Source organism: Pieris rapae, chromosome 19 (assembly GCF_905147795.1).
Source record: "Pieris rapae chromosome 19, ilPieRapa1.1, whole genome shotgun sequence".
NCBI lineage: Eukaryota > Metazoa > Arthropoda > Insecta > Lepidoptera > Pieridae > Pieris > Pieris rapae.
In genome coordinates, this window is record NC_059527.1 from 743,306 (window position 1) to 765,792 (window position 22,487).

Here is a 22,487-nt window from a genome sequence, read left to right on the forward strand (position 1 = left end):
AGAAATTTCAGTTTTAAGAAATGAAGGAATCCCGTTAATATTAACAATAAATTAATAAGGAACTTAATAATTGGTAGAATTCACTGTTACCCTTGCTTGATTTGTGTCAAATTAGCTAAGGCTCAATTTTAATAGAAAATAGTAATATTATCATGCGTCAGCATTAACATAAATTCTGTTTAATTAATATTTCATACTAATTGGAATTGCAAACATTTTGAAATCTATAACGGCCAATCCGGTTGAACAAAAATAAATTTAAAATCGGTAAATCTGTATTTACTTTATTGATATTTCTGTTAGCCATTCCATTATTAAATATGGCGATAATAGTTTATAATTTAAACGTTGTATTAAAGCCGAACTAAAGAGTTTGGTAAAACTTTCTAAAGTATAGCGATAACTCGTCGTATGGCCTAATTTTTAAATAAAAGCGATTATATAAGTCAATTATTATGCCAATTGAAAATAAATAATTTATACTATAGGACGAGTGTGTAAGCGCGATATTTCGTCGTAAGTAGTGCTCATTACGGCCGAATGTAAATGCAGCTTAATACATTTATAATTAAACATCATCGTATTCACTAGGACCGGCAGCGACAGATCTATCTAGTGGTTAGCAACATTCATATCGCCACGCCTGACACACATCTCACATGTGTGTTGTAGCAAAACCACACATGTGACAAATGGGGGACGCCTCCCTCCTGGAGAAAAATGTAACTTAAATGGAATTACAACTAAATAATAAATCGCAGTAACTTGCGAATTACACTGTAAAATTAAAGACAATACAAAATTTAATTAAAGTTTAGCCTCTAGTTTATTGGTTCTTTGCAGAGGTTGTACTTTATGGAGCACGTCTTTGTTATCGGGACAACTTTCTTACAATGACGGCCTTAAACCGTTTTCTCAGTGTAGAAAGCTGTCTTTGCTAGATTAATGTTGTAATTATTGTATTATGAAATGCATTTTGTTCCTATTTCATAGAAAGTTATTGCAATAAAATAAATATCCGAATATTTTTAAATTAAAATGCACCACACCATACACAATGTATATTTTACATAATAATCATACATACCTACTGTATATATTACAATCTATCTTTTCTAAAGTATATGACAATTATAGTCAACACAAATGTCTAAAAAATTTCAATAAAAATATATATGTTTAAAATTAAAACAGCGGATTTGATATGAGATAGTCACTTAATAATGCTATATATTACTTACTTTCTTATATAGAAATTACTTATAGATTTATAATTGATTTCTTTATCTATATTCTATCGTAATATGATAAGACATATGGTTACTCATGAGTAACGCAGAAAGCTAGTACATACCTATTTAAAAAAAGTGCGTGCGTACAAAGTTCACATGTCAGAAGTGAAACTTCTTTGTAATTTAATTATTAAACATACAAATAATCAGAATAATCTACGTTTTCTGCTCTAGACGTTATGCGACAGAATTGCCATCTAAAGTTTTAATATGTAACTATTAAACAAATACATCAACCAATGGCGTGTATTTTTTCTCAATCTCCCTTTCCCACTCTCTCGCAATAGGTCGCAATCGCTCTCCCTCTTTTCTTCGACAAAAACGCTGCACATCTTCGTGACGTTTCATCCTTAAAAAAATTACCCTCATGCGCCTAAAATCGTTTCACTTCAGTAATAGTCAAGACATAGTACAAGTTAAAAAAAATACACTACATGAATATTTAAAATATTACCTCATATAAGACTATAACTTCATAACTTAGCATTACACTTGAAAACACTGTGTACACCAAGTACGTATCGCATAAAAGTGAGTCTACAAAGGAAGCTGCATCGTTACTTGTTCTTAGAAGGTTACAGTTTCACAAAGTGTTAGAGAGACGTCGATAGCTCTCGTTAGCTGCATTAACTGACGTTCACACTGTGTACACAGACTATATTTTATATAAAATATATTTCGTATATTTAAAACAGTATTGGAAGTGTATATATTGTAATGTAAGTATTCACACACACAAACACTCCAACGAAGACATTAACATATCAAAGGCAAAAAGGTTTAAGAACTGGTTACATTAAAAATGTTATGTAGCTGCCTATTATTTACGTGATTATTAATTGTCCACATCAACATCAAATATAACATAGAAATGATGTTTTTGCAAAAATTATTTCATTAGCAAACTTTGGGGCATTACAATTACACAATCAATATTGTCTTCATATAGTCTAGTTAACTGCTGAAAATACTCAAGCGTCTAGATGTAAATAATGTCATGAATTCGCTTTTATATCCCTTAAAAAAATTATATGTAAAATAATAAGTTAATAGCCGCAAAAACCATTAATGTGAACGTGGCTTGCTTATTTCTTAAGAATTTCTTTGTACATCGTCGACGTGAAAATTAATAATATCGATTAGGTTTTCAGTTACTCCTTGCACTTTGCACTACCGAGACTAATTAGTGCCTTGAAGTAAATACATAAGCAACAACTTAGGTCTTGTTATATGAATATTTATTATAATATGTAAAGCAACGTACAGGCGTGCCCTCTGGTATTTACTGTCCATGGGCAGTTTCACTTTAAACCAGCCTCGTATTTGCCCTCTGTTCTGTAAAAAATCCGGAAAACCAATAAATTTGGAGTTACTTGTAGAAAATACCGTTATTTTGCCTCCATAAACAAGAAACTCCCATAGACTGCGGCGTATAATATACCCTTTATAAAAGACAAGGATATTTTTAGATTATGAAAGAAGTTTGAATAATATTATTCTTCAAACTTATATATTTTATTGTATCCAATTGGGAACTATAGAGATTTGTCTAACAAACAGGCTTAAAATCGTTAATAATCAATAAAGAGAAAGAAACCAAGGAATTTCTTTAACGACCCAATACATAATATTAATAATAAACCAAGTTTAATTTGATAATTTGAAACCATACATATCAAATGGGTATTATATCTTATTGTTATCTTAGTCTACGTTAGATTTTTCTGTTTCTTTGTGTTCTACAGTATGGACCCTTTTACAATTTATTTGTAGACAAAGCATATATTTAAGTATTTGGCTGCATAATATGATATAAAACGTAATGCGATATCGGTTCACCGCAATCGGGACAAATTGAATAAGTGCAGCGACGCGAAATAATAGTTCGTTGGAATTTTGGTGATTCAAAGGCTTGCTCATGTAAAATAATATAGAAAATCCCAGTTCATTTTAAATTCTACTTTGACGGTATTGACATCAGCTTATAATTATGTGGCATTCAAAATTAGTCAGCATATGCATTTTTATGGATCATAATAGCTAGCCTCTTCTGTTTCTGACACGCTATCGATTTTGCTTAGTGACAGGCAAATTTTTTCACAAGGAAACAACCTAATAATACCAGAGTTTCATCATCGGATGTCAAGGCAGAACAAAAAAATATACCTCGACGTCCGCCGAACAGCTAAGCGTTTCTTAAGTCAGTTTTTTCGCCCACCACCACTTTGTGGAACCCACTGATATTTCCAAACCAATTCAAATTCCTTCCTCAAGAAATGAGCTTAAAATCTTAAAAAGCCGGCATCACACTGGCGAGCCTTCTGGCAATGAGTGGGCGGTAGACATAAACTGTTTACGCTCTCAGTACTTTAGTTAAAAATGGTGTTTGTATAATCTGGTATAGATTTTATATGGTTTTTGTTAGTTATATGTCTAAAGACATCTGGATCCCTTATACATCGTTTTAACAAAATCAGCTTCTTTACAATTCACATAAAAACTTTACCACTTTATATTATATTTATACACTATATATACATTACTCACACAGCGTTTGATTATTGCGCGATATTATTTTAATAAGATTCACTCGAGAATTAGCGATATGTAATTGAAAAAAGGTATTAACATACGGGAGATATATTTGCGTTGTCTGGACTCAGCGCAAAAGAAAATTTATTAAAAAGGAAATGCTGAAAACCAGGACTATGTATTTATGTAGTGGGTCATCTATTAATTATTAAATCAGTCCCAAATAAAAGCGCAAATGTCATTAAAATTGCTGACTAAAAAATTGCAAACTAAATTGTCTCGCAAAGTGAAGTTCCAGGTTAAAAGTAAAAAAATCCTTCGTTGAAATACCCGCAGTTCATTTTTTCATATCGGCCGCAATATGTTCGAGCGAATTTCCATGTTTTTCGTATATTTTTACTTTTTTCTTAATGCTCCAGTTGGCGGTTTCATTCAGTCCGCATATTGTGGGCTTGTAATGGATTGAATGTAATGTCGCATCAATGATATTTATTTATTTAATTATAAGTAATCTAAGGGCTTATACGTATACATATTATCATACAAAACACTAAGACAATACAGAAAGCCAAAACAGATTACATAGATAAACAATTTATGTATATAAAACATAAAACAACAAAGTGCATTAATAGATAAAGATACATTTTAAAAAAACCAAGTAAACTGAAATTTAACACAATATTTAATAATAATAATAATTACCTTATTTGACATAAAACAAACATTACATTATATATACAATATTCACCGTGGTTAACCTTATACATAATATACATCTATGAGCACAAGCGTTTAAACTAGACCTAGCCTGTATCTTAAACGCTAGTTTCTTCCAGCGTCATTAAGAAATTGGTTAAACTGAAGGAAATTTGATATTGAAGAATTTCATTAAATTCTCTCTTCTCGTATTTGACTAAAATGAGTTACTTATTTGTTTAAATGTCACTAAATTATGTGAATTCTTATCAATCTTCAGATCTGAAACCCAATTACAAAAAATACACTTAGAACTTTATTTGTCTTCAGAATCAGCACCCAGTAAAGTCTCGCCAATTGCTCTCCAATAAATCTCTGCTGCTAATAAAGCACTGCAATTAAAGCTTAAGATTAAATGTGACCATTTATTGTACTTTATGTGCAGAGGAAAAGGGGAATCTTGTTCAGTGTTCTGAACTATAAAACTGAGGTTTTAAAGGTGGTTTAGATAATGCATTAGAGTTAGTGTGAGGTCTCTCCAATGAGGTATGAGACGATATATATCATTGATAACTTTTATGGTGACTTTATGGGAAAATTTGGATTAGTTTTTGATTTGTTAAATGAATTAAGCACAAAATTCTACGTTTGAGTATATTCAAGGAACGTTCACCATAAATACTATCGCTGAGGGCTGGAATACGGTAATCAAAGATGGCGATTTTATTACAAATATACCTATTTTTTTTTAAATTTTAAAAATGGAACAATATATGAAATATAAGTAAGTAAACCTCAAATGTGTTGCAAAATTATTTATTTTAAGTAACAACATTAAGAGTTTGTTATTTCAGTTGAGAATCACTTTTATCGTATTTCTTTTATAATCAATCCAAAACGTACTCACAACAAAAACTTCGTATTTAAATTAAAATAGACAAACAAAACGAGCTTTCCACAGACCTCTAAAACAAATAGATAATTAATAATGTAATTTAAGAAATGTAATTGTTAAAAAAAAGTATTTTTCTGTTTATGTTTGTTTTGTTAAGTAATTGTTTTGTTTCCTTTAAAATTTTTATCTCTTCGTGTATTTGTAACATTTAAATAGTATTTTTTTAGCGAAGTAACAGTGTGCCGAACATTGGCAAGCTTTTTATAAATAAAAAAATAGATTTGAGTAATGCAATGTTACAGCATGAAGGCGTTTAAATCACGACATGTACATTTATTAAGTAAGACTAGCGAAGTTTTACGCCGCACTTACAAAATTCCTTGTGTTAGAACAACATTGTAAATAATAAATGGTTTGCAGTAAAAATACACTTTGCAGTTTCCATTCCAGCTCCTAGTACCCATTACATGCTTGGCCAGAATAACGTATGGGCTAGAGATTTTTGTGAACTTAGACAAAATAAACAGTTTTATAAAATAAAATAACAGTGGAGCAACAACCTTTTTAGGTCTGGGCTTCAGATTTCTGTTTCTGTTTTATGATCGTTTGTCAATCTAATTGGCAAGTTAAGCCTCCTGTGCCTGACACACGACGTCGATGTTTTTTGGTGTTCGAGTGAATTATATGCGCACGGACAGAAAGTCGTTGTTGCACAGCCGAGGATCGAACCTCCGACCTCAAGGATGAGAGTTGCACGATGAATCCACTAGGCCAACTATGTTTTATACAAAAAAATTAAGAAAATTTAGTTTTCCTTCTTGAAATAGTTAATAATTGTTACAGTATCTCTAGTAGTTCAAGACAGTGTATTATGTATTTGTTAAGTAGCATAACGTCTTGTGCAGTAATCGCAATATTTATTTATATTATTTATCTTTAGCTCCTTATTTTAAATGAAAATACACATTTGAGGGGTAGTTCTTTAAAACTTAAGACCACTCAACATAACACAAATTCCCTAAAGAACTTTCTCCCGAACCGGGTAGTGGCCGACTGGAATAGGCCTCTGGAAAATGTATGCAGTGCACCATCATTGAACTCTTTTAAAAATAGATTGGATATTTTCTCCAAATCTCAAAATACGCGCGCATCAGCTTATTAAGCTGCTAGTGTGTTTTAATATATAATAATAATAATTATCATTAGCACGTATACAGTGTGTATATACATATACAAATACATGGAGTGATCATATACTGTTACATGATCATCTATTGGGGCTTTTACCTTAGCGTATTATAATTAATATACAAAGAAGTTTCACTTCTGACATGTGGTCTTTGTACGCACGCTCTTTTTTCTTTTTTTATAGCCCTAAAGCTATGAGCAAGTCTGTACTGTCATGTGGAGTAGCTTCCCAATGGAAGCATCTACTCTTCTATTGCCTAGAACTACTGCCGGTCCTCTAGTTCTAGAAGGTGACGTTTTAATCGCCTCACACACTGTTTTATTGTGAGTTGGCGAGCAAGTTCGTTCACTATGTAATGTAAAAATATTTTTGTAATGCCTATATAGAACCGAAATTGTTCCATACCTTCCCTATCCCGCAATAAATATATAATAATTGGTCTCCAACATATTTCTTTCATAATTAAGCTCCGGTGTCACCATGTGCGCCCAATTACTCCCCAGCTAATGACCGTGAGAAGTCGTTACCAATCATATTCTGAATCAATTTGTCGGTATTTACGTTGACTAAAATTACTTTTTACACCCTTTTATCTTTTTGTAATTAAATTTTGATTTATGAATGTATTTTTTATTATGTAATAGGAGGCGAAAGGCAGGAGGCTCATCGAATGTTTTGTGATACCGCCGCCCATGGACATTGTCAGAAGTCTCGCAAGTGCGTTGCCGACCTTTTAAAAGTAGGTATGCTCTTTTCTTGACCCTAAGTCAAATGTCCAGAAAAACTTCAGGGCACTGGTTCTACACAGTGGTGCGCGGCAAAAACTGCTTTATAATACGCTCAGTTTACGAAAACATTACAGTACATTGCAGGATACTTTTATTACTCAAATTAAATAATTGTGATAGACTTTCCATTGGACGCACGTATCAATATGTATGTGTCTATATATAATGTTATAAATTCGCGGCTTTATCCAATGAAGGTGTAAATGTGTAGTACTCTCATAATAATTAAAATTTTATGTAATACTCGATATTCAAATCTATGCTAAGGGCACAATCACAACATCAGGTGAGCCTGTTGCCATGCCATGGGTAGGCCCATTTGCCCCGTGTTTTTGAAAAAAGTTTACTATATAAAGACAATATAACTGGAGTACAGACTGGATTCAACCACCTTATTCATTTATTATTTATTTTATTTATTAACACTTCGTTGCATTACATAAAAGGAAAATATTAAACATAATTTAATGACAAGCAACTGGCGGCCTTATCGCTTTAGAGCGATTTCTTCCAGACAACCACTGTTAGTAAAGGAAAAAACCACTATGAGTATATTAGATAAGTTATAGTTGGGAATAGCACGCTTTAACTGTATGTATATAATATATTGCATGTATAGGTATGTACCAGGCCTCTTGTATACAGATGTGTTAAAATAAATTAATCCACGTCATTGGCGACAAGGGTTAAGTCTAAAATTTCCTAATTACGAGAAAATTGTTGACACGGGTCACGTGACAATGAAATTGTTATATAACGGCCCCTTATTTATTAGCTTTAAGGTATTAAAACGCTAAAAGCTATATGATATTTCGTCAGTAATACATTGATTTTACAGCTAAGAAGAATTCCCATAGATTATCGATCTAAATAATATTGTTGTGTTTGCGAAACACGCAAAAATAAAGTTAGTCGAAAACATGGTAAAATTTTGATTAATTATCAACGTCAATTCAATATTTATAAATAATATTTCATAAACATACAAAGTCAAAACTAATTACACAAACAAAATATATGAAAGGGAAAACGTAGGTCAAGTACATTAACGGATTTAACACAAGGATTAAACATTAAAAAAATACTGAAATTCAAGTGTAACTTAATCTTTTAAAGAAAAAACTTTATTATTAATACTTCTGAACGTTATATAAAAATGTTATTAATTCTCGTCTTATCTTTCGTTACAGAAATCGGTAAACACGATACGAAGTTTTTTGTACAAACTCAAAAAATTCAAGGTAAGGGTTAGAACAAAGATCGAAGGAAATCTAATCCCATTATTTCCTATTTAAAAGACATAAGACCCTTTGTAACTTGATACGTTATAGAAAACGCAAAAATAAAAAATCGATGGGAACGAATAGTCAATAGTCACTTCATATTATTTGAACAAACCACATGAGGCACAGAGCTATCGTGTTTCATGCCGACTTTGAGAGAATTGATAAATATCTTTGTTTTGCATACATTGCTTTCTATTATAATTGCGTTACGCTTAATTATTGAACTAAGCGTGACTTGAATATGTTAATAATAAAATGTGAATAAAACGCAATTGGCATATTAAAATAATAATTTATTTCTTAGATAACACTACAGCTAACATAAATTATATAAAACAAAAACCAGTTATACTAAACATGTACCCAAAGATGAAATACATAATATATACAAAAAGGTTCAAACATTTACGAAACGATAAGATTAATAAAAATATTAATTACTTAACACCTAATTTGGCTGTGATGTGCTTCTTTCATTATATTCCACGATAGCTCAAATAAGTCAAAACTTAACTAGTGACATGACAAAAATTAACAAGCTTAATTTATAAATGATTATTTCGTCTTCTACAGTGTAATATTAAACTTTTGGGCGTCTGTATCACTAAACATCAGGTAACTTGCCCACTGTTCTATATAAAAAAACACGGCATGAACCCCTTTTGTTAATACGCTAATATAACTATTAATTTGATTTACTATAGAAAAAACTACAATAAAATACAACCAGCAATGTATACTGCAATTGATAGAATGTTCAGAATTCAATTTAGTAGTAGGAATATCCCGTAGGAACTCCGAGTTGAGTGAACCTAACCCAAATTGGTTACAACGGTAGCCTTGTTTTGATAGCATTCTGATGTTTAAAAATGCTTTGGATTTAGTCTTGTGCAATATTTTTAATTAACATGGGAAGTTTGGTTTCATATATATTACAGCAGAGACCAACGTAATTGTTGCCCGATCTAAAAAATTACAAAAGTACGCAATACTTGATTTTTGAGGTGTTCTGAAAATGTATTTGCTAGTTTTTCGCTATTATATCTAAAGTATTCTTTCCAAATATAACAATCGAAGCGTATGTACCGGTGCTACAAGCTTTTTTAGTTCTGGGCCTCAGATTTCTGTATCAGTTTCATGATTATTTTTCAATCTAATAGACATCAACTTCTTGTGCCCGACGGCGTCGATTTTTTTGATCTAAAGCATGGTTACCCCACGATGTTTCGTTCACCGTTCGAATGTTTTGTGAGCATATAGAAAGAAAGACTGCGAGCACAATCGCGCACCGAACCTACAACCTCAGGGATGATAGTCGTTGAAGACACTAATAGGAAGGCTTAAAATACTTAAATCAAAAAAATTTTTGAACAATCCCACTTCATTGTATATACAAAAGTAACCTCTGACCGGCCCACAAGTCCTGATATATATGGGATACTGAAACACTTTGACAGCGTGATTCCTGGTATGATGTCATATTAATGATTTTAGTCCCATAAGTATCGCTTTTGTAGTACAACAAAATATTGTACACAAAATCGAAACCAATGTGGTCACGCTTAACAAAGCTGTCTTAAAAATTGCTCAGTCGAATACAAAATAGAAACATTTGTAGTAAAAAATCTGTGTTTGGCGGTTGTCCAAAGTGTCGGCAGCGAGACCTGTGCACGTGACATCTGTCCAAACTTGTCTTTTTCTCTACGTTTTCCCTAAATATTTTATGGTTTTCACCCATTTTGTTTCACTTTTTGTAAACGACTGTGATTTAGCCCGCCCAACGTGTTCATATAACAAAATATTTTTTTATTTCCATCGTCCAATAGTTAAGAAATAAACATTCCATTCTTTTACATTAATCCACAGAACTTTAATAGTTGAACTGTCAGTACGACACCCTACATGAGCTGGCATAAGATATCTTAGTTCTGAAAATGGGCGTGTCTCAAGAAAAAAAAGCAATAAAAAATGTACAGAAGTGTCCTCCTGAGAATCAAACATTCATAAATTAAGGTTATTGTGTACAATATTTTGATGTATTACAAAAGCGATACTTCTGAGGCTACTGTCATTACGATGACGTCATACTCTGAAGCATGCTGTCAAAGTGTTTCCGACTGATCTTGACCTACCAGGACTTGTGGGCCAGTGGTACCTTCAGGTTGAAACCAATACACACATTCACATTCACAAGATATTAAATAATCATCAATTTCCATAGAAAATTTGTCATTAAATCTCATGTGAGTTCGTAAAAGTTTTTAAATTAATTTCAGAACTTCCGTTAGAATATTAAAGCAGTATGTATAATTGGTGGCAGATGGTAAACTGGGGACACACCAATTAAAAGAATTAATAATACCGAGAAATAAGTGGTTGCACGTGGCATTCACACTGTTTCGGGAGCACTCCTTGTGATTCATTCAAACTTCTAGTGCGTAATGTTTTTATTGTAAGAAATAATTAACAACTGCGATTTAAATACTATAATTATTATATACTTATATTCTCAAACTGTATATAAACAGGATGATACCAGAAAATAATATTTGTGTTGGCTTGCAATGACTATATTTTCCTCTAATAAAATCCACATTTCAGATTAATAAATGAAATAACTTCAACAAACACTTTCGCGAGTGTTTTTTTACGATGCGTTGTCGCGACGGTTAGCTTCGCCATATAAAACGTACGCGTGTGATTTTGGGTCGTTTAATCTTGCGTTTGTACTACGATTATGAACTTAAATAATTGTCTATGTGCGAAATTAACTGGCTAATAATAAGCATAAGTCTGTCAGAAATTATGCTGTAAAAATCTTGATTTAGATTTTAGTGATTCATTTGGACTTTTTATTTCCCGTATCAGTTTAGTTTATTTTGTTCCTTTTTAGTTTCTTCTTAATAACTATATGCAATATGTATTTTTCCACTTCTTGCCTACCTTATATAATTTAATTTTTTTTTCTTCACTTACAGTGGTCGCCTGGAAGAGATCGCTCGAAAGCGATAAGGCCGCCAGTTGCTCTCCTTTTCATTTTACTATGTTCAATTTTTATGTTGTAATATAACGAAGTGTTAATAAATAAATAAAATAAAAACTAAATAAAACCATTGGTACTTTTATTATATAATTACTGTTATTTGCGTAAAATATTATAATTAATATTAATTTATAACATAATAATATAATATGTTAGTAATGTGATACTTTATCATTACAAATAATATAAGAATTGATTAATTGATATAACTCATGATGTACATATACTTCTATGTAAAATTCCTTTTAGACAAATAAATGTGTGGTATAATATGCGAACATTTGATTGTACGACCATTATCAACAGAGGGAATACTAGTGTGGAGGCTAATGCATTTTATTTTACCTAAATATCCTGTTGTGCATAAAAAAGTTATTTCTTTCTTATAACATTTTTATACTATATTTCTGCAAATAAAATATTTTATTATGAATACCTTTTTATGTCTGGGCCTCAGGCCTGTATCTGTTTCATGATTATTTGTCAATATAATAGGCAAGTAGAAGATCAGCCTCCTGTGCCTGACACATGTCGTTGACTATTTAGGTCGAAGTCAAGCCGGTATCGTCACGATATTTTCCTTCACCGTTCGATCTAACCAGCCGGGGATCGAACCTACGACCTCAGGGATTAGAGTCGCACGCTCAATCCAACTAGGCCAACACTGCTCAAATTGTCCAATGAGGGCCACAGAAATGCGTCATACCCCAATGTATTTTACAAACTAACATTGGTTTCTCGTTGAATATTGACGGAACGAAAGCAATTGTATCGCTGTATGATCGAAAAGTCGCGATACAATCTGGAATGTATCTATTTACTTATGGAGTACAAGTAGGAGCTGAGCGATTTTTCTCTTTTTGAATTGAAATATGGAAATCTTTTGTATTATCGTAGAATAGATAAACTTAGAGCAGTGTTGGCCTAGTGACTTCGGCTTGCGACTCTCAGTCTTGAGGTCGTAGGTTCAATCCCCGGTTCAATAGACTTTCTGTATGTGTGCGCAATTAACATTCGCTCGAACGGTGAATGACAACATCGTGAGGAACCATCTTGCCTCAAAAAGTCGAAGGCCTGTATCAAGCATAGGAAATTGATCACTTACTTGCCGATTGACAAATCATGAAATAAATACAGAAGATCTTATATAAACTTAGAAGATTTTAGGCCAACTGAAACGTAATGTTAAAAGCATTACTGTTTCCATAATCTCTTGACTTGTACGTTTAACTTTTAAGCTGTACATCACTTAAGCTCGTGTTATGAGATGAATTCAAGATATTCCAAATGGATTCAGATAGCAGCATCTCGAACGCTTATCGCATTCTTAGTATAACTTAATGGATGTTTTAAGTCATTGCTTTAATAAATAAGCTGTTTTATTTAAAGATTTTTTTGCTTCATTAAACTTGTCGACTTTCGTGAAATATTATTACTTAAATTAATTTAACTGTATATTTGTAAAAATATGCTTAGCGCTACTTTTGTAAGCTAAAACGTCCCAAGAATTGGTTTGTGAATCAATTCGGATGTTTCAATTAATAATACAGATTAATTATAAAAACTCAATCAGCCATGTAAAAATAGGCACATTAAGTGCTCTCGGATCCGAATGGAGCGTGGTCATAGTAGCGGTGCCGTCCACTCGGAGCCGTGCGAGCAATGTGCTTAATGCCAACCACTCGGATCCGAAAAATATTTTTTAAAATAGTAATATACATTCATACATAATTTCAAACATTCATTTTTATTTATTCAAAATTCGCCATAAAAAGTTTTGGTTTCTGGCTATTACTTAAGTATTGATCTATTGTTTAAATATTGAATGTGTTAAGTCACTGTCAAAACTTTTATTTTCTATTTAGATACTCTCCAACCCTATAAAGACACCTTGCTTTTAACAATTTAATTCAGTTGACGAAGATAGCTGTGAAGGAATTCCTGGCATGATTGAGATTAACGTCTGTGTAAAGATTTGCAAAGACATCATATTTCCATAAAAACAGAAGCTCACTTGATTGAGTCAGCATATTTTGCAAAATAAACACACATAAGTGCAACACACACATGACTTAATGGAAAGCTTAATGACGCTTCACATCGCTTCATTTGCGCTTACACAAGCAAATATTCCGCTTAATTGGATTTGGCTCGATTATTTGTTTATTTAATTGCAAAGACTTGTATTAGATATCACCACAAGACTGTCAACTATTATTAACAAACGGGTGCTTAGCTACTCCGTATTGCCAGGAGAGAAATGAAATATCTCGACAAGGTGGTGGGGAGGAGTAATGATAGGAGATGATTGGTCTGAACAAATTAAGTCAATTATAATGCACTGAGACTAGTTGAAGATAAAGTGGGTTGGAGGCAGCTAGTCGATGCGTCTTTTAGGGCTTTTAAAGACAACAACTTTAGTAATAGACTATGCCGAAGAAGAAGATATGAAATATAATTGATTAATAATATGGTAACGTGTCGGCGTTCCTTATTTACCAAGGTTACCGTGGTTGGATAAATTAATATTATAACTGAAACGCGGCATATGCGAAACATAATATATGCAACTATTCAGTAATGACCTTTGTTGCAGAAGCGGCTTATACGGTGTGTTTGTTGTGTTTCCCCAATGGAGTTGGAATCAAAATTTATGAGTTACTGATCAATGTAGTTCAATATAAAAAACAATTTAAAAAATGGTGACTGCCACCAGCATAATACTCGAAACAGAACTAATCTAAGCGTACGACCGTCCAGGCTCTAACAGATAAACCACTCCTTATTTTGAAATTGTATTTAAAATAAAAAATAATAAGAACGATACAAAAAAACGACAAAGGCTTTCTAACCTCTTCATAGTGTAACGTTAAGATAAAAATTGTACAAACATTTGAAATGAATAAATATTACTAATATAAGTTCATATATCGTCTAAAGACATATTGTATACGGAACTAATTAAAATATTTTATGTCAAAATTGATTACAAAAACAGTTCTTCTCTAGCCACTTACGAAGCTAGTATAAAAACAATCGATTTATTTTAAAAACTGTTCATTAAGGCGACGGTCATACTGTTAGCGAAATTGTTAAAGATATTCTTTGCATTAAGTTGTATGACTATAGATAGGGCTTAAGTTTTCTGACAAAACATTTGACAGAAATTTGAGGCTCTGGTTCGTAGCGTTTAGCGTTAGCAAAATCTTTTATAATATTACAAGCTGCCCCGGCGAACTTTGTTCCGCCTTAATGGCAATAAATAAGCAGTTTGTTTTTTTTATTGGAAAAAATACAAAAAAATTAAATACCTACATTAATCATTCATTATTATTTCTGTATTTTAGTACATAGGTTGTTCTTCACTTAAGTACCTTGTGATACACGACATTTTTTGTTTTATTATCAGGCGCAAAAACAAACAACGCTGATGGTCTTCCGACCCGTGAACATGCCACGTATAATTGACCATGGGAAAAACATGAATGTTCTAGATTTAAACCACAAACTTTTAAGGATTGGCCTTGTGATTTGTTGATGGTCATGGCAAATGCAAGACGTATCGGAAATTGAAGTCTTTTAAATTCAAACGGCATATCGGTTGGGATCATCGGGATCCTCGGAATAAGAACTTCCTCACCTTTGAGATTTCCTATCATTATCGTAGCGTAAATTACATTGTTCTTCAATTTTCTAACCACCAAACGCATACCGTTGCAAAACTGTGCAACGGTTGGTTTATGTTTCGAAGCATGATTACTACGGAGCCAACTTTTAGGCGTAAATTGTGCGGTGGTAAGCCAGGCACGTCCAAAGAGTTTAAAAATTCAATGGGATAGTTGGTGGCTTCATCTTCATTTGTGACGCAGTCAATAGATTTGAATGAAGCATTGTTCCAATGATCTTATTTTGAATTATGTAGTTCAGGTCATCTACATCTTTATTCTTAGCCGCTAAAATTGCTCGCTCACTCAACCATTCATTATTTTTGTAGTTAGAAATAATGTTTGGAAACACATTGTTAATAAGTTCGTCTTTTGATTCCATTCATCGACAGGTACTTGACCATTACCGATAGTCAGCAATTGCTCCGAGAAATCTTCAGCAGATGTATCATTAAGCAATGTAACTCTCATGTTTGTTGTCAGCTGCAGTTTCTTCACATAGCGCCATAGGTTTGACGATTTGAGGCAAGTGTTTATTTCGTCGACAGCCGTAGATCTTGGAATTACTGGCAGTATTTGGCGGAAATCGCCAGACAGTAAAATCATTGCTCCTCCAAAACATCTTGAGTCATTGCGTAAATCTTTTAATGTTCGGTTAAGTGCTTCTAATGCACGTTTATGCGCCATTGTGCATTCGTCCCAGATGATGATTTTCGATGCCGCTAAAACTTTTGCCATTGCTGAGTGTTTTGCAATATTACACGTTGGTTCTTCAATAGTTTGAAGATTTAACGGTAATTTTAATTCTGAATGAGCCGTACGGCATCCTTCTAACAATGTGACTGCTATTTCAGAAGAAGCAACTGCAACCGCTATGTTGGATCTCGCCCGAACAGTTGCTAAAACTAATGACATGAGGAATGTCTTGCCATTTTCATCATCGTTTGCCTTCATTAAAGTATCATAAACTTGCTTTTGTTGGTAATTCAACAGGGTTACATTCGTTTGAACTACTAAATCTAATTCCTGGTGATCATATTCACGTTCCCGCTCCAATACTCGATTAAATGCGTCTTTCGACAACAACAACAAATAGAAACATTAATCATTCTTTGGATGAACTGAATACATACGACCATGTCGAGTTTTATAGTTCTCTTCACTGTTTATACGAATGGGCAATGGCACTATCATTACATTTAATTATTTATTTAATAGAAATATTTTGAATATTGATTTCTTACAAATATCAAATTGTCATATATACGTCATTACATAGCTGTCATTATACGTCAATTACATAGCTATCATTTGCGTTTTATTATTCTTTTTTGTTATACCACGTTTTATAGTGACTGACGTTTCATGTCAAGTCCCACGGGAACGCTGCCGAACGGGATAAAAAGTATCCTATGTCCGTCTCCTGGCTCTAAGCTACCTCCATTCCAATTTTCACCCAAATCTGTTCTTCCGTTCTTGAGTTATAAGTGGTGTAACTAACACGACTTTCTTTTATATATATAGATAGGTAATTTAAAATTAATATAATAATCTATTTTTATTTCATATTTTGTTACTTTGCTCGAAGTAGGACATCACTTTATTTAAGTAATTAAAACCCTGAAATGTCTATTTTTTAATCTATGTAAATAAATTGTATTTCGAGCTAAATCGAGCGAAATATGTTATCTCAAACTGTCGAACTTCGTCCTAAAAACTAAAATCACATTGATATATCGTAAGCACACTTTAGTATGTAATTAAGGGGATTCCGTTATTTCGGTGACATGGAAATAATGATGTCTAAACGTTATATATTGTATAGTATTTAAGCTAATATATCAGGGTTTTACTGGATGTTATTCATTAGATTAAGTAGGTTAATTTATAAAAAGAACATACCGCGGTTAATTGTAACTGATATTTTGTGTGTAGTTTTATATTATTTAATCTTTAAGATGTTACAAGTATAACTGGAAATGTTTTTTTATGTAATAGGTGGCCAACGGTCTTCTGATGTTAAAGTGATAAGTTAAGCCCACAGCATTTTGGCACACATTGCCAAAAAAACTCGCATGTGCGTTGCTGACGTATACGGATAGTATTTTGTAAACTACCAGGAAATTTTTTTTTCAAAAATTCAAAATTTCAGTATTTTCATAACAGTGACAAAAAATGTATGCATAAGACCGAAGCGATTTCTGATGGCAATAGCCGATATGAAATGTTTGGAGGCAGCGCGGTATATCCATTATTAATGGCGCAGTTGAGATTCCTATAATACAATTAAATTATTGTATCATCTATTAAATAAACGATAATTGTCCAAAAACATAATGTAAAAATTTAATTATTTTCTTGGTTCTAACTTAAAATACCTTTGTATATTTTTATAGATCAGGGGGAAATGGACAAATAGCTTGCCTGATGTTAGATAAATGAAAGATGAAAAGATACTTCTGCCCAATGGACTACTATTAAAATACATATTACATTTATTAACTAGATAAATTCAAGTATAAACTACCTTCATCCGACGAGCATGTATGGTGAATGTCATGTAGATGAAGCGAGAGAAGTGTATCAAGACCGTAGCAAATGGAGATAGAACTCTTCCCGACTAAGAAGGTTATACGAATCCATTTTATATTACTGAAACTCCTACTTACCTTAAGAATGATTCAAACTCTTGGGAACGATAGCGTGCGATCTTCCGAAAGATTTCTCTGTAAAATCCCATCATAACTTGGCGAATCTTTTAGGGACTTTTACATTACTTTTGTCTTGCTTTAAATCTAGCTGTCTTCTTTTTCTTTTCTTTACTGTACAAGCATAACCTGGCCTGTACTAATGGTAATTAATTATCATTATTTATGCGCAATTTTTAATTGTCTACATATGTTATAATCGCTTTGTTTCGTTCCATTCTTTATGTCTGAGTAATTGTATATCTTACGTACTTTTTCACTTGCGCTCGCTTTAATTAAATGTTTTATTTAATTATTTTAAATGTTATATATTTCTTGCAAATAAATGTAAATAAATACTGTACAATACAACATCTTATTGAAGTTAATGAATTTTTACTCTTATTCGAAGCCTTCGCGAATATAACATAATAAATACTACATATCCAGAATTATTCATATTCCAATTAAAAAAAACCTTCTTAAGTGTCTGTCTGATACACAATTCGCTATTTTACTTTATGTTTTGTTTTTAGTTAAGACAATTATTGCAAATGTGATATTTTTATCATATTTTTATTTATTTTAACACTTACGTTTGCCATTATTGTCATCATGTATGTTAGAAAAGCTTGTAACATAGTATATGTTACAATTTATATAGAAATAGCATTATATATGATGAGGAACTTTAATAAATAAGTAATAACAGATATTTTGACCATATTCCAGTAGTGGTTTTATTCTACAAACGTAAATAAACACGTGCATTTGAAATTACAGTAGTCATCTAGAAATTAAAAAGGGGTTAACGATTAAAAACAATAGACGAAACGATTCCGCGTTCCGTTTGACTGTCATTGGTCAAATGGTATCAAATAGTTTTACACATGATGAGTCATAGTTATTATTGGCACAAAAACATTACTTTATATTAAATGCAATATTGTTAACGTGAGTATCGCAAAGTGTAATGGTACATATCGTAGGGACGAACAAGTACCTACTACGTCTGAATCCAAATTGAATGGATCGTTTTTAGGTAATTGAAAAACCGTACTTCCCTTGATTAGTATTGATTTTTATTAGTCTATAAAAAATTAGCAGACTGTAAAATTTTAAGATTAAATGTATCTTAGTGAGGGACAGGTATTTTGAATTCGGTATTTTTTAAATTATCCATACAAAGTAAAGTAAAGTTTATTTTAGATATCATTAGGTACCGTTATTTCGGATTGTTTCATTTACGGAAATTGTTAATTATTTTGTAATGTAATTTATTTATCCTTATAATATATTAATATTTAGATTACATATAGAAGGATGTAAATAACAGAGTTGTATCCGAGGAACGGGAAACGAAAACGATGAGGACAATCTACCAAAAGGATGAAGAAGGTCTGCCAAGGATAGAGAAACGTGGAAACAATTGGGAAAGGCCTATGTCGACAGACAACCTGACCAAAGTAGTTGCTAGTAAATGTATTATTTGCTAAGTGAATTAGATTTAAGAATATTATCGTTTTATAATAAAAGCATGTAAGTTAAAAAAGTCGGCAAATAAAGGGCTTTTATTATTATTAAGCAAATTATTTAAAAATCTTACAGCTTAAACCTTGCCGTTTCTATTATAAACTACGTATCAAAAGGTTTACCGACTTCATAAAAATAAAATCAGTTGCGCTACTAACTTTTTAGGCCTAAACCTCAGTTTCATGATAATTTGCCAATCTAATAGAATAGCAGATGATCAGCCTCCTGTGCCTGACACACGCTGTCGAGCGAATGTTAAATTTACAAATAGAAAGAAAGTTCTGTGCACTGCAGTGAAGCGAACCTACGACTTCAGAAATCAGGGTGTCCGCTGTTTTATTAGTAATTTTTTGCTTATTGATAAGCAAGAAAATCTAAAATTATAATTGTAATATTTTTATTTTTTAACAGGGATCATCTACGTTTACGAAACACGATTTATCGTTTGACCAATCAAAATCGATTGTAATACACCGTTTAGTCTACGTTTCACGTTCTCACCGGTAAAATATTAATGAATTTTTAAGAATCATGACTTCACAAACGTTGACTAGCTAAAATATATGAAAAGATTTTCATTGACCAACATATTCGTACACAATAGTGAGGGAATTGTCTTATGCATCGCTGGGCTCAAATTTACATGCGATTTTGCTTTAGATTGAAGAGACCGTGACTGGCGACGGACGGTTGAAATAGGGGTGCTACATAATATACTATAATACAAAGGAATTGGTTCCTGGTTTATGTGTAATGCATCAAGTGGTTGAACCACTATATGTGACATTACCGCCTAATCACTTAGGAAATCCTTCAACCACTGTCTCTCGCTTTCCGTCACAGGGGCCTCTTGGATTCTTCTTAAACTTAAATCTGTGTAAATACGCTGTGAGCAGACTAAACTAGTCCAAATTTAGTGCATGGCGATTTGTTAATATTCTAAATGTTAAACCACATAAATAAATTTATAAGGGCTGATATTTTGTCAAAACATTATTCTAAACTATTCATTGAAAAAAATCATTCCTTATCGGATATCAATATCGTCGTTGACTACAATTACTGAAATACACTCAAATGAATTGTGTAATTCACGTGTTCTTACATTAAAGTAGTTTTAATTAAATGCTAAGTAAGTTATGTATGTTAGTAATTCAGGTACATATTTGTCTGTAAGATAACCAATAACTTTAGTATGTCTGCCACATACAATTTAACTTTTTGAAATCGAATACATACGTACTTCTTTCTTATATTATAATTCGTTTTCCTTTCTGTCTTAACTAAAAATATTGCTTGCTCAAAACGATAACTCTTACCGAAATATTGCAGTAAAATTGTTCAATTGCCAACCCTTCAACAGCTGGTTGCATATTTGTGCAGGATTTCTGTGGATTTACCTGACATTTGAATCTCAGCAGGCGGAAACGTTTAACGATGTTATTATGGAACTCGCCGTGCAGATAAACATTTACTGATGATGACCAATTTTGGGGAGTCCGAAAGTAAAATTCAATATTAATTCAGCTTTACGAATGTTTTGGATTAAATTCATGAGGACTTTCGGTAGCTAATTAGTTTATTTGTTAAGCTCTTACATAAAACATGCAAATCAACTTATTTTTTTTAAAGAACAGGAGACAAATAGGCAGGAGGCTCATCTTAGTGAAACCATTAACACTTTCAATCTCTGAGAAATAGCGAGTGTCTTGCCGGCCTTTTAAAAATTAGGTACCCTTTTTTCTTGAAGGAAAATAAATAAAATACGTGTAATATATATCCTATATTTAATGTGCGAGTTTGGTATTTAAAGTATATAACAAAAAATAACACTGAAATGATTAACAAGACATAAAAAGCAATATTCTTAGCATAATTGAAATCTAGCAAATCCTAAAACGATTTAACTCCACAGAACTCATTGGAGCTAAGACGCTGAACAATACAAACATATTGAGTCGACTAAGACAAGCCAGCAATTACTAGCAACGACATTACTGTACGAGCTATTTGCAAATATTGAATATCGTCTCAAGTGCAAGGTACACTGCTAGACGCCATATGTGTAGTGCAAAAGAACGGCTAGACAAGATATTAGCTTAAAAAGTTCGTAAACTAACAAAGAAGTATTTACATTTTACTAATCTACATAGTAATAATTAAAGTTATTAAAAATTAATAAAAAGAAAGTATAAACAAATTTGAACAGTTTGGTCCCTGTGGTAGTGTAACGCCGGCAGCATTTCTTTACTGTATTGCGATGCTTATTCATAAAGTGGCAACACTGTAAGGGAAACAGCTGTTTAATTTAGGTCCTGTAAAATATTATAATTTTTAATAATTTTGTAATATATTTCCTCAAAGTTTTTCACTCTAATTGCGAAACAGTTCGTTAGTGTTGAGTTATAATAGGATTTACTAGTAAAATTAGCGTTTGAAACGCTAACATTGTGATAAATCGTTAAGTGTCAGTTAGCTTGAAAAATTCAAAATTTTTATTTCCATTAACGAAATAACTCACTATTAACTTGTGTCAATTAGTGTTTTTGTGTGTTATACATATTCAGTAAGTACTTCTTGAGGTTTATATAATAATAGTACCTACTAATTGACTTCTGTCAATAGACTAACTTGAGTATTTACACTTCTTTTTGGTAACCAAATCAACACCCTTATAGCAATATGCTGACTCGCAGAGGTCTTGCCTTACAAGAAGAGTCTAAGCTTAGGCTAGCACTAGGAGAATTGAAAGCTTCCAAAAAGTTGTGTGCTCAGTTAACATTAGAGAGAGAGGACAATGAAAGAGAACTATTGGATGTGCTAGAGGCCAATAAAAAGCTCAAAGCCGAACTATCATTGATATTTCAGCAAAATAACA